A 20,685-nucleotide genomic window follows, 5' to 3' on the forward strand; every position below is an offset into this window, starting at 1 on the left:
TGGTAAATAGGTGTTCAGAAAACTGTACAGATTGTGCGTTCTTGATAGGAACTTCTGACCAATTCTGAGTGTCCATATTATGGTGCATTGTATGGGTATTCTAAAAATAATCAAGTAACAGGCATAAACTTTTTTGTATATTTTTGATATTGCAAAATTGCTGACATTGATTTAGCATCACAACTATATAATACTTGGAGTTCAAGAAGTAATGTTTTAATTAGCATTTAGCTTCAGGAAAGTAGGATTCCTGTACTCTAAGGCTTAATGGAACTAGTTTGACAGTTGGTGCCTGGTTAAAGCTCAACATCCATTTATCAATTCAGTAACTTGACATTTGCTTCATATGTATTGAATCTTAATGTTGACATCAATTTACTGTTCTAACACTGTAACATGGGTCAGTTAAACAGACTAGCTCAGCACCTTCATAACTGATTACTCTCCCAGCTTTAAATCATTTTTATATATTTCATCATAAAACAAGTTCAGTTACTGACAATGGGTACCTGAATGACAGTTGGAAAATATTTGTACTCTATATTCCATCAGCTACATTTGTGGAGAAAAACTTCACTGTGTAAAGTTGGTCACTTGAATTGGATCACCATCCCAACATTCATCCAATCTGCCTATATCCTAAATCCATCCATGGCTAATTATATGTGCAGTGAAGAAATCATTGTAACTTTTTCTGCAAAAACTTTTTTTTTTAACTACATACCCCCTCTGTAATTACTTTCCAGTTTCAAAATGCTTAAGTTGTTCTAAAGAACCTCTGCAAAATGAAACCATTTTTACTTCACAGCTGCACAAACATGAAACCCTTAAAGTGCAGCTCTGTTTTGAAAAGTAGCTATGTAAAAATGGCAACTTTTTCCTTAATCTGCTGCTCCTCATGTGTAGTTAATGACTTCAGAGACAGTAAATATTTACTGGTTTCAGAGTAGCAGCTGTGTTAGTCTGTATCCGCAAAAAGAAAAGGAGTACTTGTGGCACCTTAGAGACTAACAAATTTATTTGAGCATAAGCTTTCGTGAGCTACGGCTCACTCCGATGAAGTGAGCTGTAGCTCACGAAAGCTTATGTTCAAATAAATTTGTTAGTCTCTAAGGTGCCACAAGTACTCCTTTTTTAAAAAAAAATATTTACTGTTTTACACTGTACTTGCTAGTAGCCTTAGAGAGACAGCAGAGCTGTGGGAGAGTGAGTTGGAGTCTTTTCTATATGTATCATTCATAGAATTGTTCCCATAGGACCACTCATGTGAGAAGTTACTCATATGTGCAATGCTTTGCTGGATCAGGGTTTAAATTCCAGTAGGAAGGATGGATTCTAGCCTCGGATCCCTCTATGCAATCCCATTCTTTTCTGTCTCCATATTTATACCATGCTTGTCACAATGGTATATAGAATCCAGGATGGATCTCCCTACACATAAACATACAGTCTTCTTTCTTCTCTTTTTTTAAAAACCTAAAAACTAATTTTTTTCCAAGATTCTGCACTCAGCTATACCTGTACATAAGGACAGTGTTGCACAGGTGATGTCAACATCGGTCCTGCAGGATTTTTATTAATGGTGGTGACATCCATGAGCCAGAAAAAATACAGCTTATCCTTAAATGCCAAGTTGAGTTTGCCAGGCTAATGGTTAGAATAAACAACTTTTTACTTTTAAAGTAAGATGATTTGATATATAAACATAGAACTTCACAATGCCATATTTAAATTTCCATTTCAAAGTTGAATACATGGTTTTCTGAACTGTGTGTAATTGCTTAGTCAAAACAAGAGTTTTAATATGCACATGTATTTACCATGATTGTGCATCTATATAGTTCCTAACTGTTCACTTCTGTGATTGTGTAAGTGTACAATATACATGCAAATTAAAAATGGAATCACATGTTCATTTTTAAACAGAGTTCTGGAGAGCTGTCATTTTATAATTTGGCCAATTTGTGAATGAAAAATGGTGGTTTTGACTTTTTCTTGAAAAATAACGTAACTCCAATCAATCCAGATGCAAAATTTATACTAAGCTTCCTCAAACTAGCCACAATGTTTTCTTTTTACCTTCTCGAATTAGATTTACAATGAAAGCACCAATAGACCCTGAAATATGAGGGTACAAATGAAAAACTCTGCTGATATTTAAATTTTTCCCTTTAACTCCAAGAAAAGCATACTTTATTTTTGCAAAATGAGACTTTTTTGTGTATCAAGATTTCTGATACAAAAGAGATGTCACCTTGTTTGGGAAAGTTAATTTTTACTAAATCTCAAAATTAATGTTGCAATATAACTGATGAGTAAGTAGCATAATGATGCATCAATTTTTCTGCATTTAAAAAACAGTTTATTTGGTATTAAAAATCCAGTGCATAATATGTACATGTACTCATGCTGCATAAAAGATGAAGATTTCCTGATCTGAAATAGTTTTTCACTTTTTCAAATGTCAGATGTTTAGTTAACCATTCCAAGAATCAATGAAGATGGCTGCAGTCTTCAAAGGCATTTTAAGCAGTTGGTGTACATGTTTGTGTTTCCACCAGGTACATCATGGAAATTCTCCTTTTTTTGTGTTCTCCTGATCTTTAAAAAGAAGACATTTTGTATAAGACAGCAAAAAATTAAAAATGAACAATTTTTTTCGTACTAACTTGCCTGCCTTAACCCTGCTGCACCGCTGGACATTTAGTGGCCGGAGATTGTGCTTGACTGGCAGAGGCTGGGATGGTAACCACTGCAGTAGCTCTTATTAAAATATGCTGTTTTAAATCCTGATCAATTTGTCATGTTGTGAGAGGGAGCAACCAGCGCTGTTATAACTGTATAATTCTAATATTATAAACCTGTCACTAATAGCACAACATATATATGGCACTTTACATGTACAGAGCACTGTACAGACATTAAACAATCCGCAGAGGACACTGTGATAGTGGCTAGTAAATATCCTCATTTTACAGATGAGGAAACAATGTAGAAGTGACTTGTCCAGTGCTACTCCACAAGCAAGTAGGAATTCCTGTCCTCTTTATTACCATTCCAGGGCAAGCTATACATACATTGTATATTCTCACATTAGTGTTAACTATACATCTGCTTAGAAAAACAGCTTGTAATGTCAGCATATTCATATAACTTTCTTAGGTTGTCCTCTTTCACAGACCCAGCATGCCAGATTCAGGGGGTTTCAAACTGTTGCTTATTACACTGATATTATAATGCATGTACAACACTATACTGACAATATACTGTATTATATTTGCTGTCTGTCCTTCAGGCTCTTGAGGTGGAGTTTGTTTGGTTACTTTGGTCATTAAACCGTTATAAAGCAGTGTTTCCTGAAAAATGGTCTTGCCTGGTCATATCCTTTGCACCACAGGGCAGTAGAAGAATTCCTCATAAATTGTATCTGTCTGGGACCTATTTGCCAAAAAGCTCCAGACATCATACAAAATATAATATGTAAACAATGGTTTAAAAACACAGTTCTGTCACTGAGGACAGAGATCAAGTTGGGTGCACTCAGTTTTGGGCAGTTGAGTTTCTGGAAAGTTTCTTCCACATCTATGTATCTAAGGCAAACTACTCCACAATAAGAAAAGGAGTATTTGTGGCACCTTAGAGACTAACACATTTATTTGAGCATAAGCTTTCGTGAGCTACAGCTCACTTCATCGGATGCATCCAATGAAGTGAGCTGTAGCTCACGAAAGCTTATGCTCAAATAAATGTGTTTAGTCTCTAAGGTGCCACAAGTACTCCTTTTCTTTTTGCGAATACAGACTAACACGGCTGCTACTCTGAAACCTGTCATTACTCCACAATTGTGTTATTTTTAGGCTGCAGAACTTGTTGGTGTGAATAGTCCTAATGTAACAAATGAGTACCTAATTTCTTGTGCAGAGTGATTGTTTCTCTTACTTGTTTCAGAGTAGCAGCCGTGTTAGTCTGTATTCGCAAAAAGAAAAGGAGTACTTGTGGCACCTTAGAGACTAACAAATTTGTTAGAGCATAAGCTTTCGTGAGCTACAGCTCACTTCATCGGATGCATTTGGTGGAAAAAACAGAGGAGAGATTTATATACACACACACAGAGAACATGAAACAATGGGTTTATCATACACACTGTAAGGAGAGTGATCACTTAAGATAAGCCATCACCAACAGCAGGGGGGGGAAGGAGGAAAACCTTTCATGGTGACAAGCAGGTAGGCTAATTCCAGCAGTTAACAAGAATATCAGAGGAACAGTGGGGGGTGGGGTAGGAGGGAGAAATACCATGGGGAAATAGTTTTACTTTGTGTAATGACTCATCCATTCCCAGTCTCTATTCAAGCCTAAGTTAATTGTATCCAGTTTGCAAATTAATTCCAATTCAGCAGTCTCTCGTTGGAGTCTGTTTTTGAAGCTTTTTTGTTGAAGGATAGCCACTCTTAGGTCTGTGATCGAGTGACCAGAGAGATTGAAGTGTTCTCCAACTGGTTTTTGAATGTTATAATTCTTGACGTCTGATTTGTGTCCATTCATTCTTTTACGTAGAGACTGTCCAGTTTGGCCAATGTACGTGGCAGAGGGGCATTGCTGGCACATGATGGCATATATCACATTGGTAGATGCGCAGGTGAACGAGCCTTTGATAGTGTGGCTGATGTGATTAGGCCCTATGATGGTATCCCCTAAATAGATATGTGGACAGAGTTGGCAACAGGCTTTGTTGCAAGGATAGGTTCCTGGGTTAGTGGTTCTGTTGTGTGGTGTGTGGTTGCTGGTGAGTATTTGCTTCAGATTGGGGGGCTGTCTGTAAGCAAGGACTGGTCTGTCTCTCAAGATCTGAGAGAGCGATGGCTCGTCCTTAAGGATAGGTTGTAGATCCTTGATGATGCGTTGGAGAGGTTTTAGTTGGGGGCTGAAGGTGATGGCTAGTGGCGTTCTGTTGTTTTCTTTGTTGGGCCTGTCCTGTAGTAGGTGACTTCTGGGTACTCTTCTGGCTCTGTCAATCTGTTTCTTCACTTCAGCAGGTGGGTATTGTAGTTGTAGGAATGCATGATAGAGATCTTGTAGGTGTTTGTCTCTGTCTGAGGGGTTGGAGCAAATGCGGTTATATCATAGCGCTTGGCTGTAGACAATGGATCGAGTGGTATGATCTGGATGAAAGCTAGAGGCATGTAGGTAGGAATAGCGGTCAGTAGGTTTCCGATATAGGGTGGTGTTTATGTGACCATCGCTTACAAATCAGACGTCAAGAATTATAACATTCAAAAACCAGTTGGAGAACACTTCAATCTCTCTGGTCACTCGATCACAGACCTAAGAGTGGCTATCCTTCAACAAAAAAGCTTCAAAAACAGACTCCAAGGAGAGACTGCTGAATTGGAATTAATTTGCAAACTGGATACAATTAACTTAGGCTTGAATAGAGACTGGGAATGGATGAGTCATTACACAAAGTAAAACTATTTCCCCATGGTATTTCTCCCTCCTACCCCACCCCCCACTGTTCCTCTGATATTCTTGTTAACTGCTGGAATTAGCCTACCTGCTTGTCACCATGAAAGGTTTTCCTCCTTCCCCCCCCTGCTGTTGGTGATGGCTTATCTTAAGTGATCACTCTCCTTCCAGTGTGTATGATAAACCCATTGTTTCATGTTCTCTGTGTGTGTGTATATAAATCTCTCCTCTGTTTTTTCCACCAAATGCATCCGATGAAGTGAGCTGTAGCTCACGAAAGCTTATGCTCTAATAAATTTGTTAGTCTCTAAGGTGCCACAAGTACTCCTTTTCTTTTTGTTTCTCTTATTTGGGAATACATTAAGTACCTGCCAGGATCTTATTCATAGGTATCTTGTTTCTAATGGGACCTATCACCACAGTCAGCAGGAATATCCAGTCTCTGCTGCTCCTCCTCCAGGAATTTCCTGTTGGATGCAGAGGTTGCAGTCTACTACAGCTTGATACTCAGAGTCTGGTAGTCTTACAGATACATGGACAAATGAGTCTTGGTCTCTAGTAGCTCACATTCTAACTGGACAGTGATTTCCTGGAACCCAGCCACCTTCTCCAGGTGACGAGCCTCTTTCTCTTCAAGTTTTTCTCCAAAGCTTCATTCTGGGCCCTCAGAGCATCAATGTGGTTTTCCAGGTCAGTTACCTGAAATGAATACTTGTTGATCTTTTCTCATGATCTTAATATCTTCAAATTTAGAAGCTTGACTCTTAAGAGTGTCATACTTTGCTTTATACCATTTCTCTGCTTCAGAGTTGTGATTTGGGTTCTGATATCATGCAGGGCAACAGCATGGTCTGGGCAGATGGACTCCAGGTCTACAGAGAGTTTGGATCCCTGGATCTGTTTCTGAAGGTCAGTGATCTTTTCCTCATGAAGTTTCTTAAGAAATGCAGTCTCATCCACCAACAGCTGTACCCTCTCTCCAGGTCAAGCTTCTGCACTGTGCATTGTCTACATCCTGACAGAACTCTCTCAGGGTCCTGTCAGCCTTATCTGTTATGGAAGATATTAGCTGTAATATGTAAATTAGTCTGGCTTAAGTGACAGACTATTATTCACTTAACACAAGGTCAATTCATTTTAGTTTTCTAACTTGGTGTGAGAGATTCCAGGAAGGAAAATCACAAAGTTACAACTAATCTTTCCCTTTGTTCAGCTGAATGTTCATCCCTCAAAGTCAACCCATCCCAGAAAATAAATAAATGTTTTGTTACACATTGAGATTGGAGTTCATAAAGTGTGCTCTCCATTCATCAGAAGGACTTTGCTAGTCTGATATTAGCCACCACACATGTATGGAGGCAGTAAGCAACAGATAAAACCCCTTTGAGATGGAGATAATGCTTGAGATCAGTTTTGATCCTATGCACCACATTATCATTTATCAGTGTCTAAAAGCTTGCTGCCTTTGGCCCCAGGCAGCCTCATTGACTTCAGCAAGAGTAGGAAGATGAAAGCTGGTGCAGAATTTGGCTAGCTATACTCTCCGTGCATATTGTGATCTGTGTAATATCCTTAGTAGAGAGTGTAAATTTTTACTATATCTGCACAATACCTACTCTGATGAGGCCATACTCTCTGATTGGGGCCTCTATCCATTACTGTTATGCAAACAATAATGATTCCCAAATCAAATCATTCGATCCTTCCCCTGAGTTTAGGGGAACTTCTTAACTGCATTTTGCAACACTAACCCTAAGGATGCTGAATTGCCTGCACATTTCCCTTACCTTTCAGTGCTGGTGGTTCTTCACATCTCACCCTCCAGATGTCAGTCTCTTTCTCCTGATTCCCCTGCTTTATGTCAGCCACTCCCTTCTCCTGAGTCACCTTCTCAGTCAGCTTCTTCATCTCTTTGAACTCGTGCTCATATACCTCTCTATCGCCAGCAGCTCCTGTTTGGAATCACTCATTCAGCTCCGGCAGCTCAGCCTGCAGGGCTTGTTTCATCTGCTCCAGTGACTTGACCTTTTCATGTAACCAGTGAAGTGCACATTGAGGTCCTGCAGTTCTTCCTTCTCATTGGGATGAGATGGGTGATGGATCTTGGGCTCAATCACCACCATAGTTCCTCAAAATCCTGCTTGGTCACGGGAGCTGCTGCTGCACCACACTTTCTGGGCATCTCAAGAAACTGAGTGAAAACCACAATGAGAAGAAGGGCTTTGAACCCTCATCCTGATGGTGCCACTCTCAGTCTTCTGAGAGTATGAGGCCCTACTCAGTATTGAAGCAAGGTCTTCCCAAAAGTATTGGTGCTTCCATTGGTCTCTGATTTGGGTTGCAGCACTCATGCCAAATGGGCTCAATGAAGCTTTCTAAGAGGTTTTTTAAATAAGGAGCAAAGGAATGTGGCAATTGCCTTGTAAATGCAACGTCTTTAAAAAAAGTTTAAATTAAGATGATGACTGCTTGTCCACCATTGACACTACCCACTTTATTAGCTGCTGTTACATTACATTGTAACGAAGGGCACAAAGTCAAGTTATGTATTCCAAGTGCTGCACTCCTATGCTGTATACCTTTGTACATATACATTCGGCTGTGCCTTTTTGCCTGGTCAATGCAACCAATTAAAGTGTTTTATTATGTGTGTGTTGAAGCGACTCCCGTCTGGAAAATGTGGGTAATCCATGGGATCTGAACACAGAATGGATATAAAATGTTGAATGAGATGAAGTCTTGTTTTTTCACAGAAGAATAACTCCTGCATCTAGTTACAATCAAAAAGTTTGTTTTAAACGATGCATGTTTAAAAACAGGACCCACAGGATTTCTTTGGAATGCCGAAAGATGACATTCAGATAGGCTGCTTGTAACCTAGTAACTACTGTTACTGTTGTTGGAGCAGCCCACTATCAGGAGCTGTGCAGGAAGTGCTGTTTTAGCAGCAAGCAGACAATGCTGAGAGACCCCCAATGAGATGCACCTTGGACTGATCCTTTCCAGGAAACCTGCAGGTTTTTAATAAGACTGGAGTGGGAACCCCAGGCTTAAACCTGAGTAGTCTATTATTACATTAGGATCTAGGGCCAGATTTTGATGGCGCTTACTGTGAAATAAATAGAAAACCTCTGTGGACATTGACAGAATTATTCTGGATTTACACTGATGTACCTCAGATCAGATTCTCACATTCAGTGTTTGGAGCCCTTTATTCCATTTAAATAAACACAAGGAGTCAAAGGTGTTAACATGACCCTGAAATTGTCCAGCATTAAATAGTTTTAAATAAAGCTTTGTATTCAGAGATCTCAGCCTGCTTAGTACCATGGCAAACTCATTAGTAAAAATCATTTTAACATTTTATTAAAGATACAGAAAAGGAAAAAACAGTTAAAGCATTTGAAATGTTGAGTATTAAGTAAGATTTTTACTTTAACAACATATCTTGTTCCCTCTCCCTTTAGCTGTAGAGAATCTTTAATGACATCCCTCCTCCTTGTTTGACAGTCTCAGATAACTGCTCTTTTGGGGAACAGAAAAGTTAGTTGAGATGGTCAGGAGCTATCATTGTTGTAGTTGTCAATAGAGTCCAATCCCATTTTCTAGAAAACAACACCAATCAACCACACACAAAAGAAAAGAACAGCAAAGGTAGAAAATGTAGCTTTTGTCTCTGGTGTTGACTCTTACTTGCAACCTTGCTGCTGGAGACACAGCACAGCAAATAGTCTTATCAGCCACTCTGGGGCCATTTATACAGGAAAAAAAAAAGCAAAACCCAGAGCCAGTCTCAGAGCCCCAGTCAGTTGACCTTGTAGGGCTCGCACTGTGGGGCTAAAAATAGCCATGTAGATGTCTGGGCTCTGGCTAAAGCCTAGGTTTCAGCAAACACCTACACTGCTATTTTTAGCCCCATAGTGTAAGCCCAAGTCAGTTGACCTGTGCTCTGAGACTTGCTGCCACAGGTCTTTTTGTTGTTGTTTTGTACCAAGATCAACTGTAAAGATGTGAGGAAAGAAGGCAGAAATATAGGAAGTTAAGTGTGGGGGAGAGAGAAGTTACTAAAGGGAAGCAGGAGGAGCGACCGAGACAGTGAGAAAAGAAAAGGTTTCTGAGGAAAAGCAGGAGGGATTGTTCATAGAGTTGGAGGAACCGCGGGGGAGGACTTTTATGAGTCAGAGTCTGGCAGCCTCACTGGATTCCGTTGTGAACCATGTAAATATTCATTTAACAGGGACATTTGGATTAGCTTAGCCCTGTGGCAGAAAGCAATTCCATCACAGTATGAACAGTGCTGAGAGCTGCAGATTAAACCAGAATTAAGGCTGAGGTAGAAAACAATAGAAGGAAGGAAGTGCATATTTAAAGAGGGGACATACTTGCAGAACCAGAACATTTCTATGGAGAGCAGTTTACTGGGACAGACATTTTGTGCGGTGCCTTTGCTATTACAACAACTCTGGGTGAATAAGAGATTTCTCCTCTCTTCTTTTGCCGGATTCTACAGAAAACTCCTCTAAGATTTTGTGACAGCATCGTGTCACCATGCAAATGCTGGATGTTTCTGGCCAAATTCTGAATTTGAATGCATTTGTTTCAATGGCAGCCCCATGCACAGAGGAAAGAATACACTTTGGTAATGTGATTTCACCTTAGGATCAGAGAGGAAGCAAAAATGGGATGAATGGTACAAGTCCTTTTAAAAACTCAAATATATTTGATGAGTGGGGGGAAAAGCACATTGGATAGCTATGAAATGTGTGCAAGCAGAATATATGTTAATGTGCTCCATGCTGTGAAACCTGCTCCCCTATGCAATTTCTGTGCTTTATGCTTAGCAGAGGTTAGAGAGGGACAATATTCCCCTCCTGCACACCACATAGGCTATGGAGCAACGGCAGAGTTGTTCTGTGGTCATTATTGCAAACTGACATTACAACAGGACCCACAGACCCTGCATTCCTTTGCTAACATTTGAACAGAACTAGATGAAACCACAGTCAAAATGCCTACTCCTGATCTACATCAGAGCTTATATTATTGGTAGCACTGATGTAGCTACTGTACATCAACCCTCTGCCTGCTTTTTTGGGCTGGGGGGTTTGTTGTGCTGCAGCCAATGCAGAGAGCTTCATATTCAGCTGTGAACTGCCTTATTTTTCTTATTTTCTGTGGCAAGATTGTTTTCCCCAGTGTAGTTCATTTTGAGTGATTATTTGCATACATGTCAGTGAAGTCCTTCAGTGAGATTCCTGTGATGGCTCCCAGAATCTGGCTCACCACAATCACATTTAATTCTCCATGATTGTCCTCAGTTAAGGTCTCAGAGCTTTTTTAACTAAAAAGTTTAACTCTTAGAATAGCCTCTTGCTGGCAAGTGTGACAGTGACAGGAATAGAACCCTGGAGTCCTGACCTCCATCCAAGAGTGTAAACGCTATTGTATTATCAGAGCTCAGCAAACATGGACAAGAGTGGCTATACTTCAACAAAAAAGCTTCAAAAACAGACTCCAAGGAGAGACTGCTGAATTGGAATTAATTTGCAAACTGGATACAATTAACTTAGGCTTGAATAGAGACTGGGAATGGATGAGTCATTACACAAAGTAAAACTATTTCCCCATGGTATTTCTCCCTCCCACCCCACCCCCCACTGTTCCTCTGATATTCTTGTTAACTGCTGGAATTAGCCTACCTTGCTTGTCACCATGAAAGGTTTTCCTCCTTCCCCCCCCTGCTGTTGGTGATGGCTTATCTTAAGTGATCACTCTCCTTACAGTGTGTATGATAAACCCATTGTTTCATGTTCTCTGTGTGTATGTATATAAATCTCTCCTCTGTTTTTTCCACCAAATGCATCCGATGAAGTGAGCTGTAGCTCACGAAAGCTTATGCTCTAATAAATTTGTTAGTCTCTAAGGTGCCACAAGTACTCCTTTTCTTTTTGCGAATACAGACTAACACGGCTGCTACTCTCAAACATGGACAGAAATTGAAACAACCAATGTGTAGTTAGGGTGGGGTTTTTTTTAGAATACTATTCTATCTAGGTTATTATACCGAATTATCATCATAGTATCTGAATACCTATGGCAGTGAGGCCAGATTTGGTAGTATAGTGAAGCTATTTCTTTAAACATATTCTGTGTAAAAAAAATTTTTTTTTTCTCAAAAAATTAACATTTGAGTTAGAGTAGATGGTTCTGCTCATGAGGAAATTCTCATGCATTGCTCTGGAGTTCCTCTGAAATAATGAAATATTCAAGAAGAGTATTGAATGGAGTGGTGAGGACTTAAGAAAAAGCCACTGTAGGATATAGGGTGGGTTGGTACTGAACCAGGCCAGAAGTTCCAGACTGTAGGAACAGAGGCAGTGGTGCGAGCAGCAGAACAGGACTACAGATTATATTGTTTTGGAGGTTTATGAAGCCAATAGCAAATGGGGTCACAGGTAGGATCATGTCTCCTTATCTTGCTACCCCAGGCAACACACTTGCAATGATACAGAATTCAAATCCCACTGAATCATTTGGATTCTGATTAGATTTCTGTCAAGAGTGTCTTTGAACTGGATTAGCTTCAAACTGAACACTCCGTTGAAATGAATAAGGGAAATTCATGCCTTGGGGCTTGGTCCTGTAGAATTATTCTACACAATACCCCTCATTCTCTAATAACCTAGAAGGACCTTGTTTCCTTGTGCTCCCCATCTACCTATCTGTATCCATTTGTCTCTTGTCTTTAAGTGTCAGCTTTTTGGGACAGGGACCATCTTTTTGTTCTGCATCTGTACATTGCCTAGTGCAATGGGGTACCGATCAATGACTAGGGTCTTAGGAGCTAACCAAATACAAATAATAAATAACAAAAATAAGGAACCATATCCATGATCAATAGCTGGTTTGCAAGTCCACTCCTTTTTCTTTTACACACTGAACCTGGTAATGAACCACTCATCTCAACAACTGAATCTCAAGATGCTGTGTGAATCAAACTGGGAGTGTTCAATTATGAATAGGCTTATAATGGTTTCTCATAGCATGGGCGATTTTAAATAAGAAGGGACTCAGGCAGAAAGTGGAAGTCTAAATCTAAATCAAGTCTAGCTGTATAGCCTTTGAAAGAATTTTTGTTCTCTTTAAAGGTAATACAATACCTCTGTGGTCTGGATTTATGCCCATCAGAACTCTGGCAAGTACTTTACATTCTCTCAACGATCGTATGCCTGGCATTTATTCCCCAGAAGATTAGTTTTGGAGGAATTAGTCTAAACATCAGGATTAATCTGTCAGGATATCACTGTCTCATAGAATAGAATCATAGGATATCAGGGTTGGAAGGGACCTCAGGAGATCATCTAGTCCAACCCCCTGCTCAAAGCAGGACCAATCCCCAATTTTTGCCCCAAATTGGGGATTGGTCCTGCTTTGAGCAGGGGGTTGGACTAGATGATCTCCTGAGGTCCCTTCCAACCCTGATATTCTATGATTCTATGATTCTATTCTATGAGACAGTGATATCCTGACAGATTAATCCTGATGTTTAGACTAATTCCTCCAAAACTAATCTTCTGGGGAATAAATGCCAGGCATACGATCGTTGAGAGAATGTAAAGTACTTGCCAGAGTTCTGATGGGCATAAATCCAGACCACAGAGGTATTGTATTACCTTTAAAGAGAACAAAAATTCTTTCAAAGGCTATACAGCTAGACTTGATTTAGATTTAGACTTCCACTTTCTGCCTGAGTCCCTTCTTATTTAAAATCGCCCATGCTATGAGAAACCATTATAAGCCTATTCATAATTGAACACTCCCAGTTTGATTTTGGCAGGCCAAATACTATAGCTGGATTTTGTCAAGGATTAAACAAGCTGGTGTAGATATCAGCCTATTTAAACCTTCTCAGTCTGAAATAGAGCAATAACTTAACGTTTTCAAAGAAAGGAGCATATTATGACAGGTGCTTACTGATCTTTCACAAGGACCTTTTTATGTTTCTACTGGTGTCAGTCAGACTCTGAAAGAGATTGGTTTATTAAAGTCACAACTAACTGCTGCTATGCAGCAAACTCATAGCACAGCAAGTTGTGTAGCAATCAGTGATCCACAGTTCCTTTCTTCTCAAAGGAACTGTCAATCATAAACATTTCTGTTTGCGTCCTTTACTACTACTGCTGCACTGGGCGGGATAGGGTAAAATGGGGCCCAGCTGGGGCTGCCCTCTGATCCAGCATTCTTCAGACCCAGAACTGTGTTGGGGAGACCCTCTCTGGGATAACAGAAACCATATGATATACCATCTTCTCCCCTGCAATGCGGCCTTTTGGAAAGACACTGTTGGAAGCTGGCACAGCAGGTGAAGAAAGCAGTGCAAGCAGGGTCCAATGGACACTGGTGATATCATCAGAGTGCTTTCTGCAGCATTAACTCAGAACATTCTCTCACGCCTGTGGTGCTTGGCAGTTTACTCCAGTCCCTCCTGACTCCTCCTCCACAGTCTCCAGTCCCCTTCTTTTCTTCCTCCTTTCTAGCTAATTCCCTCCTGACATAAGCACACTGAAAGAATTTAAATAACCAAACCAACCAACATGACATTTGGAGCTTAGTCCTGGACTCATGAGCCCATTGAGCCATCACATTGTTAATATTGCTTGTATGGTCTATCCATTTCTCCTACTTTGTATCTGTCTTGTCTAGTTAGAAAGTAAGATTTGGGGGCAGGGGCTGTCTCTTATTGTCCCTAGCACTATGAGGCTCTATTCTTGGTGGACCCCTAAGCTCTACTGTAATAATTATGATGAACAATTAAAAATAATTGATGACATCCACAGGTAGCTTCATAAATCGTATGTTTAAAATATAATTTCTTATTTTTTACCTTACAGGCCACAACTTCCCTCCTTTTGTTGAGGATTTTGGCAAACTTTGGAGAACCAGATGATGGTGACATCATAACTTGAGGCTGAAACCTGAGCTACAGCTCTCCAAATGCCCAGCTATGGGCAGAGGGGATGCTGTGTGGGGAAGGTGTTTGTCTAAAACTTAGCATTCTCTTCATATAATTTAGGGTAGTGATATGCAGACCTCAACTGGTTCAGGAGCCAAATTGGTGATCAACATTACCCAAAAGAGCCACAGTTGTGTGACTTCATTGTTTCATTTACTATAGTACTATTCATATTTAAACAGTATGATAGGGGAAATATTTAGTTTATAATATATATTTTTCTCACAGCACATATGTTAATAACTTAGTGCACATTGATAACTTAATTGGGTAATAACATCCTGATTGGTTAATAATGTTAATATCATGTGCTGCAAAGAGTTGGAGGAGACACATTAAAGAGGCAAAAAGAAAAGGAGTACTTGTGGCACCTTAGAGACTAACAAATTTATTAGAGCATAAGCTTTCGTGAGCTACAGCTCACTTCATTGGCTGCATTTGGTGGAAAAAACAGAGGGGAGATTGATATACACACATAGAGAATATCAATCTCCCCTCTGTTTTTTCCACCAAATGCATCCGATGAAGTGAGCTGTAGCTCACGAAAGCTTATGCTCTAATAAATTTGTTAGTCTCTAAGGTGCCACAAGTACTCCTTTTCTTTTTGCGAATACAGACTAACACGGCTGATACTCTGAAACCTGTCATTAAAAAGGCACTTGTGGTTCAGGTACCTCAGTCTGAGTATCACTGATTTAGGGGCTATGAAATATGTAGTTCAGGTACCAATTGCAAGTTATGATGTCTCCATTCAAATACAGATAAGCAGAATGCAACTCAGGATCTACTTCGATGTGCTGCTGTTATTGCTGTTTTCTTTAAAATAAATCGTGTTAAAACTTGTTGTCAGTCAAAAATAATAATTACAAAAATCTTCCTTAAAAACATGCTAAATTTACATTGTTACTATAAAATCAAAATTTCTTGCTGCTGGTTTTTAGCATGTTGCTAACTTACACTTATTTTCTTTTCTCTTATTTAAACAAGGTGCATTTCTGCAAGACTTGTGCTATGTATCTTTCCTGTGTCCTATAGGCTGAGTGATGGAGCAGTACAACTTTCATTTACCTGTGAGAAACTCAGTTTGACATGGAGGTACAAAAGTGCTTCTGAAAAGAGAATGGGGAATTCTGAAATCTATGCTGAGAAACAAAAGCAGAAACTAATCTAGGGTGTGGTAGAAAGCCCAATTTTTCTTGGTCTGAGGATCACAAAGTCCTTTACCAGTATTAATGAATTAAATCTTATAGCATCCTAAGGTAGGTATTATCTTCATTTTGCAAATAGGAGATACTGAGACACACACAGAATAAGTTACTTGCCAAAGGTCACACAGGAAGTCTGAAGCAGAACTGAAAATAGAATCCAGGAGTCCTGACTTTCTGTCTTGTGCTTTAACCACATGACCATCCATAATCTATTTTTAAGCCACTATTCATACAAATACCAAATGACACACAGCATTTATATGAATGAGCAAGGGAGTAAGATGTTAGGTCAGAAGATAGACAACCACTGCCGTGGTGCCAAAGTTTGGTAACAATATGTACTGTTGGAGAACAGGCTGTGGCAGTATAGATATGAAAAATTATGTTCCAAAATTCTCTCACTTTCCTAGACATTAAATATAAAAATTAAAAATGTAACTCTGAAATGGACATTGGGCCAGATCTTCAGCTGCTGTAAACCAGCACAGCTCCAGTGAGTGAAGTCAATTCAGCTATGCTATATTATACCAGCTGAAGATCTGCCCTTACTCAGCCACCTTCATTTTATTTTTTTTTCCTTGTGGTTTTCTGTCACAAGAATCCAGAGTTTATTTGTAAGAGATTAAACTGTTTCTTAATAAAAACAAGCATGTGCACACACTAAAAAGTCACATTCTGTTAGCCTTGATTACACGAGGGAAATTTTGCAAATATTTCCTGCTGAAGCTAACACTGGTGGTAGCAACAGGAGGTTGCTATTTTAAATACTGTGTCTTAAACACCAACACCAGCATCAGCCCCTGACCCATTTATATCAGGGCTTCCAAAATTGCTACTGGTGTTGGAGCTGAAATGGTGGGCAACAAAGGGAAATGTTTGCAAACTTTCCCTAATGTAGACAAGCCTACTGCAAGAGAAAAATGTGCCTGAGCACAGAATTAGGAGTCAGAAACTTCTGTTTGTATTCCAGCTCTAATACTAACTCTATGGCCTTGAGGATACCGTCTGCCTCAGTTTTTCCTGCTGTAAAAAGGAGATAAAATAATTATCTCACAGGCATTTTATATTATCCTTGGTTTTCATACGACCTGCATTACATTTGGCATCTATAACTCAGATGTTTGTACAGTTGATGTTGTATGACAACCCTAATACTCTCAAAAAGAAAAGGAGTACTTGTGGCACCTTAGAGACTAACAAATTTATTAGTGCATAAGCTTTCCTGAAGTGAGCTACAGCTCACTTCAGGAAAGCTTATGCTCTAATAAATTTGTTAGTCTCTAAGGTGCCACAAGTACTCCTTTTCTTTTTGCGAATACAGACTAACACAGCTGCAACTCTGAAACCTAATACTCTCAGTGAGTCATACGTGAAAAATCAAAACATTTCCTTTTAAATGATGTAATCTCAACATTTTTAACCAAGACCTTTATAAATTCTTTGCTGGATTTTGAAATGTTTGGCCAACGTTAACCTTAGATTGAAGCTAAAGTCTCAAGCTTAAGGTAGGGCAGTTTACCTGGCCGTCTCAGGGGAGGAGCAGTTAACAGGCTGGGACAATGTGTGGGGCTGGCTCGGCTTTGGGGGCCAGTTTGTGGATGTCTTGAGTTTGGCTGGTGAGTTAACAGGCTGGGGCAATTTGTGGGGCGTCTCCTTTTTTTTTTGTTTTTTGGGGTTTTTTTTTGGGGGGGGGGGAGGAGATTATCTGAAAGAAGCAGGGGGCTCTAAAAAAGAGCTGGGACTTTACACACTGCCAAGTCGTTCCTCAGCAGAATTCTCCTCCGAGGGCGTTTCCCTGCCCGGGGAGCGAGGCTGGGGCACGGGGGGGACCCCTGGAAGATGTTCTCTTCCCCCTTGGCGGGACTCAGCCCAGCCCGGAAGAGGAAGCGCCGCGGCCGCGTGGAGCGCTCTCCGGCTGAGCGGCAGCTGGTCCCTGAGCCCCGGGCGGCTGGCGGCGGCCCCTCGCTTCCCCTGCCAGCATCGTGCGGGGCCGGCCTGGCCAGGGGGGAGGAAGCGGCAGGCAGGGGCGCGGCGGGGGGGGGCTGAGCGGAGGGACTCGGACAGGTGAGGGCTCTGTGCCGGGTGGGGCACAGTGAGCAGGATGTGGGGCTGTGGGGGTCGGTTTGCAGGCGGTGTGTCCCGGACGTGGGGGTGGCTACAGCTCTCACGCCTGGGGTCGGGGTCAGTGACTAGTCCCGCAGCCTCCAGCAGCCCAAGCCAGAATAACTTCCCCCCTAAGGGATGCTTCGGGCTCTGCGTCCCCGTCCCCCCCCGGGCCCCCTGCTCCCTTCGCTCGTGTGTCTCTTTTCGCTCTGGGGCTCAGAGGAGGTTAAGACGTGTGTGAAACTGGGCCCGCTGCTCTTTCTCTCTCCAGAATCAAACCCAGTCTCTTCATGAGTCACAAAAGCCTTCTCCAGACTGGCAGACACATCCCGAGGTGGGAAAGTTGGGGTTTCCTCCTCCCGCAGAAGCCCGGCAAGGCACGGAGGCTGGCCGCTAACGAATGACTGAGGCCCTAGGGGTGAGGGATGGACCGGCTCAGCTTCTAAGTCAGTTCTTTTATTGGACCCGGGAGGCTGGCGTCCCTGGCCGGGGACTGCATAGGTGTAATGAGGGCTGGAAAGGGAAGGAGGAAGCAAGCAACAAAGAGGGGAAGACAGAGGGGATTTGTGAGGAAACTCAAAGAGGAAGAGGTTCAGGTGGGCTGCCCAGAAACTGGTTCCAGTAAGTGAAGAGATTTCTGTCACAGTTCTTGAGGGAATTGCACCTCGGACCCCTTCATGGGGACCCCGCCTCTGAGATCTCTAGCCATCACCTGGCTTGGGGCAGCATCCCGCCAGCTGTTCCCTCCAGACAGGGGACTCAAGCTGCAGTTCCTCCTGCTTCACTGTGATTCTCTCAGCAGGTCTGATTTCAGTTCAGCACCCACACTTCTGACAAGAACAGGGTTAACCAGTGACCAGCCTACTCTCATAAAGTGAAGTAGTGTTTATTTAGAACAAAGGCTTTATAGAGCAAGCATATCTTAAAGAAAAGAAAAAGTTTATAGGCATGTCTAGCTTACCGGGTGTCACCCATCTTCCCATGAAGCCCTTGGCAATTTCTAAAGTACTTCAAGTCCTGCACAGGATCTGTGCCTCTTGGTCACACAGTCTCATGTCCATTTATGGATCAAGGGTGACTGACCTCTCTCCCAGGTCAGAGTTGTTTCTTTATACAGTTTTCAGTTCTTTGTTTGCCAGGCCTCCTGAACCACATCAAACCACTATATGCTGTTTCCCCAGGGGGTAAAACTTCCACATACTTCTTACCTGCATAAGAGATTTGCATTAATTACCCCCAGTGCTGTAACTATGCATAGTAGTGCCAGGGGCGAGCAAGTATATTTGCATCCTCTACCATTTTTTTTCATTTTTCCACCAAGAGATGACACATATGTATGTTGGGGGGGGAATGCAGGGTTAAAAATCCCCCCCAGATTTTTTGGTTGCCCCCCTCTCTCTCCTGCAACCCAGATAGGCTGGGTGGTCTGCTGAGGTGAGTCAGAAGGTGGAGATGGTTTCAGAGTAGCAGCCGTGTTAGTCTGTATTCGCAAAAAGAAAAGGAGTACTTGTGGCACCTTAGAGACTAACAAATTTATTAGAGCATAAGCTTTCGTGAGCTACAGCTCACTTCATCGGATGCATTTGGTGGAAAAAACAGAGGAGAGATTTATATACACACACACAGAGAACATGAAACAATGGGTTTATCATACACACTGTAAGGAGAGTGATCACTTAAGATAAGCCATCACCCACAGCAGGGGGGGGGAAAGGAGGAAAACCTTTCATGGTGACAAGCAGGTAGGCTAATTCCAGCAGTTAACAAGAACACCATACAAAGCAAAGCTGCAGCGATTAGCAAAAGATCTTCTAAAGCAGTTCCAAGTAAAGAATATCAGAGGAACAGTGGGGGGTGGGGTGGGAGGGAGAAATACCATGGGGAAATAGTTTTACTTTGTGTAATGACTCATCCATTCCCAGTCTCTATTCAAGCCTAAGTTAATTGTATCCAGTTTGCAAATTAATTCCAATTCAGCAGTCTCTCCTTGGAGTCTGTTTTTGAAGCTTTTTTGTTGAAGTATAGCCACTCTTAGGTCTGTGATCGAGTGACCAGAGAGATTGAAGTGTTCTCCAACTGGTTTTTGAATGTTATAATTCTTGACGTCTGATTTGTGTCCATTCATTCTTTTATGTAGAGACTGTCCAGTTTGGCCAATGTACATGGCAGAGGGGCATTGCTGGCACATGATGGCATATATCACATTGGTAGATGCGCAGGTGAACGAGCCTCTGATAGCGTGGCTGATGTGATTAGGCCCTATGATGGTATCCCCTGAATAGATATGTGGACAGAGTTGGCAACGGGCTTTGTTGCAAGGATAGGTTCCTGGGTTAGTGGTTCTGTTGTGTGGTGTGTGGTTGCTGGTGAGTATTTGCTTCAGATTGGGGGGCTGTCTGTAAGCAAGGACTGGTCTGTCTCCCAAGATCTGAGAGAGCGATGGCTCGTCCTTCAGGATAGGTTGTAGATCCTTGATGATGCGTTGGAGGGGTTTTAGTTGGGGGCTGAAGGTGATGGCTAGTGGCGTTCTGTTGTTTTCTTTGTTGGGCCTGTCCTGTAGTAGGTGACTTCTGGGTACTCTTCTGGCTCTGTCAATCTGTTTCTTCACTTCAGCAGGTGGGTACTGTAGTTGTAGGAATGCATGATAGAGATCTTGTAGGTGTTTGTCTCTGTCTGAGGGGTTGGAGCAAATGCGGTGATATCGTAGCGCTTGGCTGTAGACAATGGATCGAGTGGTATGATCTGGATGAAAGCTAGAGGCATGTAGGTAGGAATAGCGGTCAGTAGGTTTCCGATATAGGGTGGTGTTTATGTGACCATCGCTTATTAGCACCGTAGTGTCCAGGAAGTGGATCTCTTGTGTGGACTGGTCCAGGCTGAGGTTGATGGTGGGAT

At 41.6% G+C, this 20,685-nt stretch overlaps 1 protein-coding gene across 2 annotated transcripts in view; it reads left to right on the forward strand.

Annotated features, from left to right (window-relative positions):
* Positions 1-17,076: 17,076 nt before the first annotated feature.
* The window catches only part of MFSD10 (major facilitator superfamily domain containing 10), a 49,433-nt gene continuing 45,824 nt past the window's right edge, over positions 17,077-20,685 (forward strand). The window contains exon 1 of one of the 2 annotated variants that reach the window (XM_038399341.2): positions 17,077-17,192. The gene's annotated coding sequence lies outside the window, so the exon portion shown is untranslated. Of the gene's footprint in view, positions 17,304-20,685 lie in introns of both variants that reach the window. The other variant, XM_038399340.2, reaches the window with a different exon arrangement.

This window comes from Dermochelys coriacea, chromosome 4 (genome assembly GCF_009764565.3).
Source record: "Dermochelys coriacea isolate rDerCor1 chromosome 4, rDerCor1.pri.v4, whole genome shotgun sequence".
NCBI classification, from domain to species: domain Eukaryota; kingdom Metazoa; phylum Chordata; order Testudines; family Dermochelyidae; genus Dermochelys; species Dermochelys coriacea.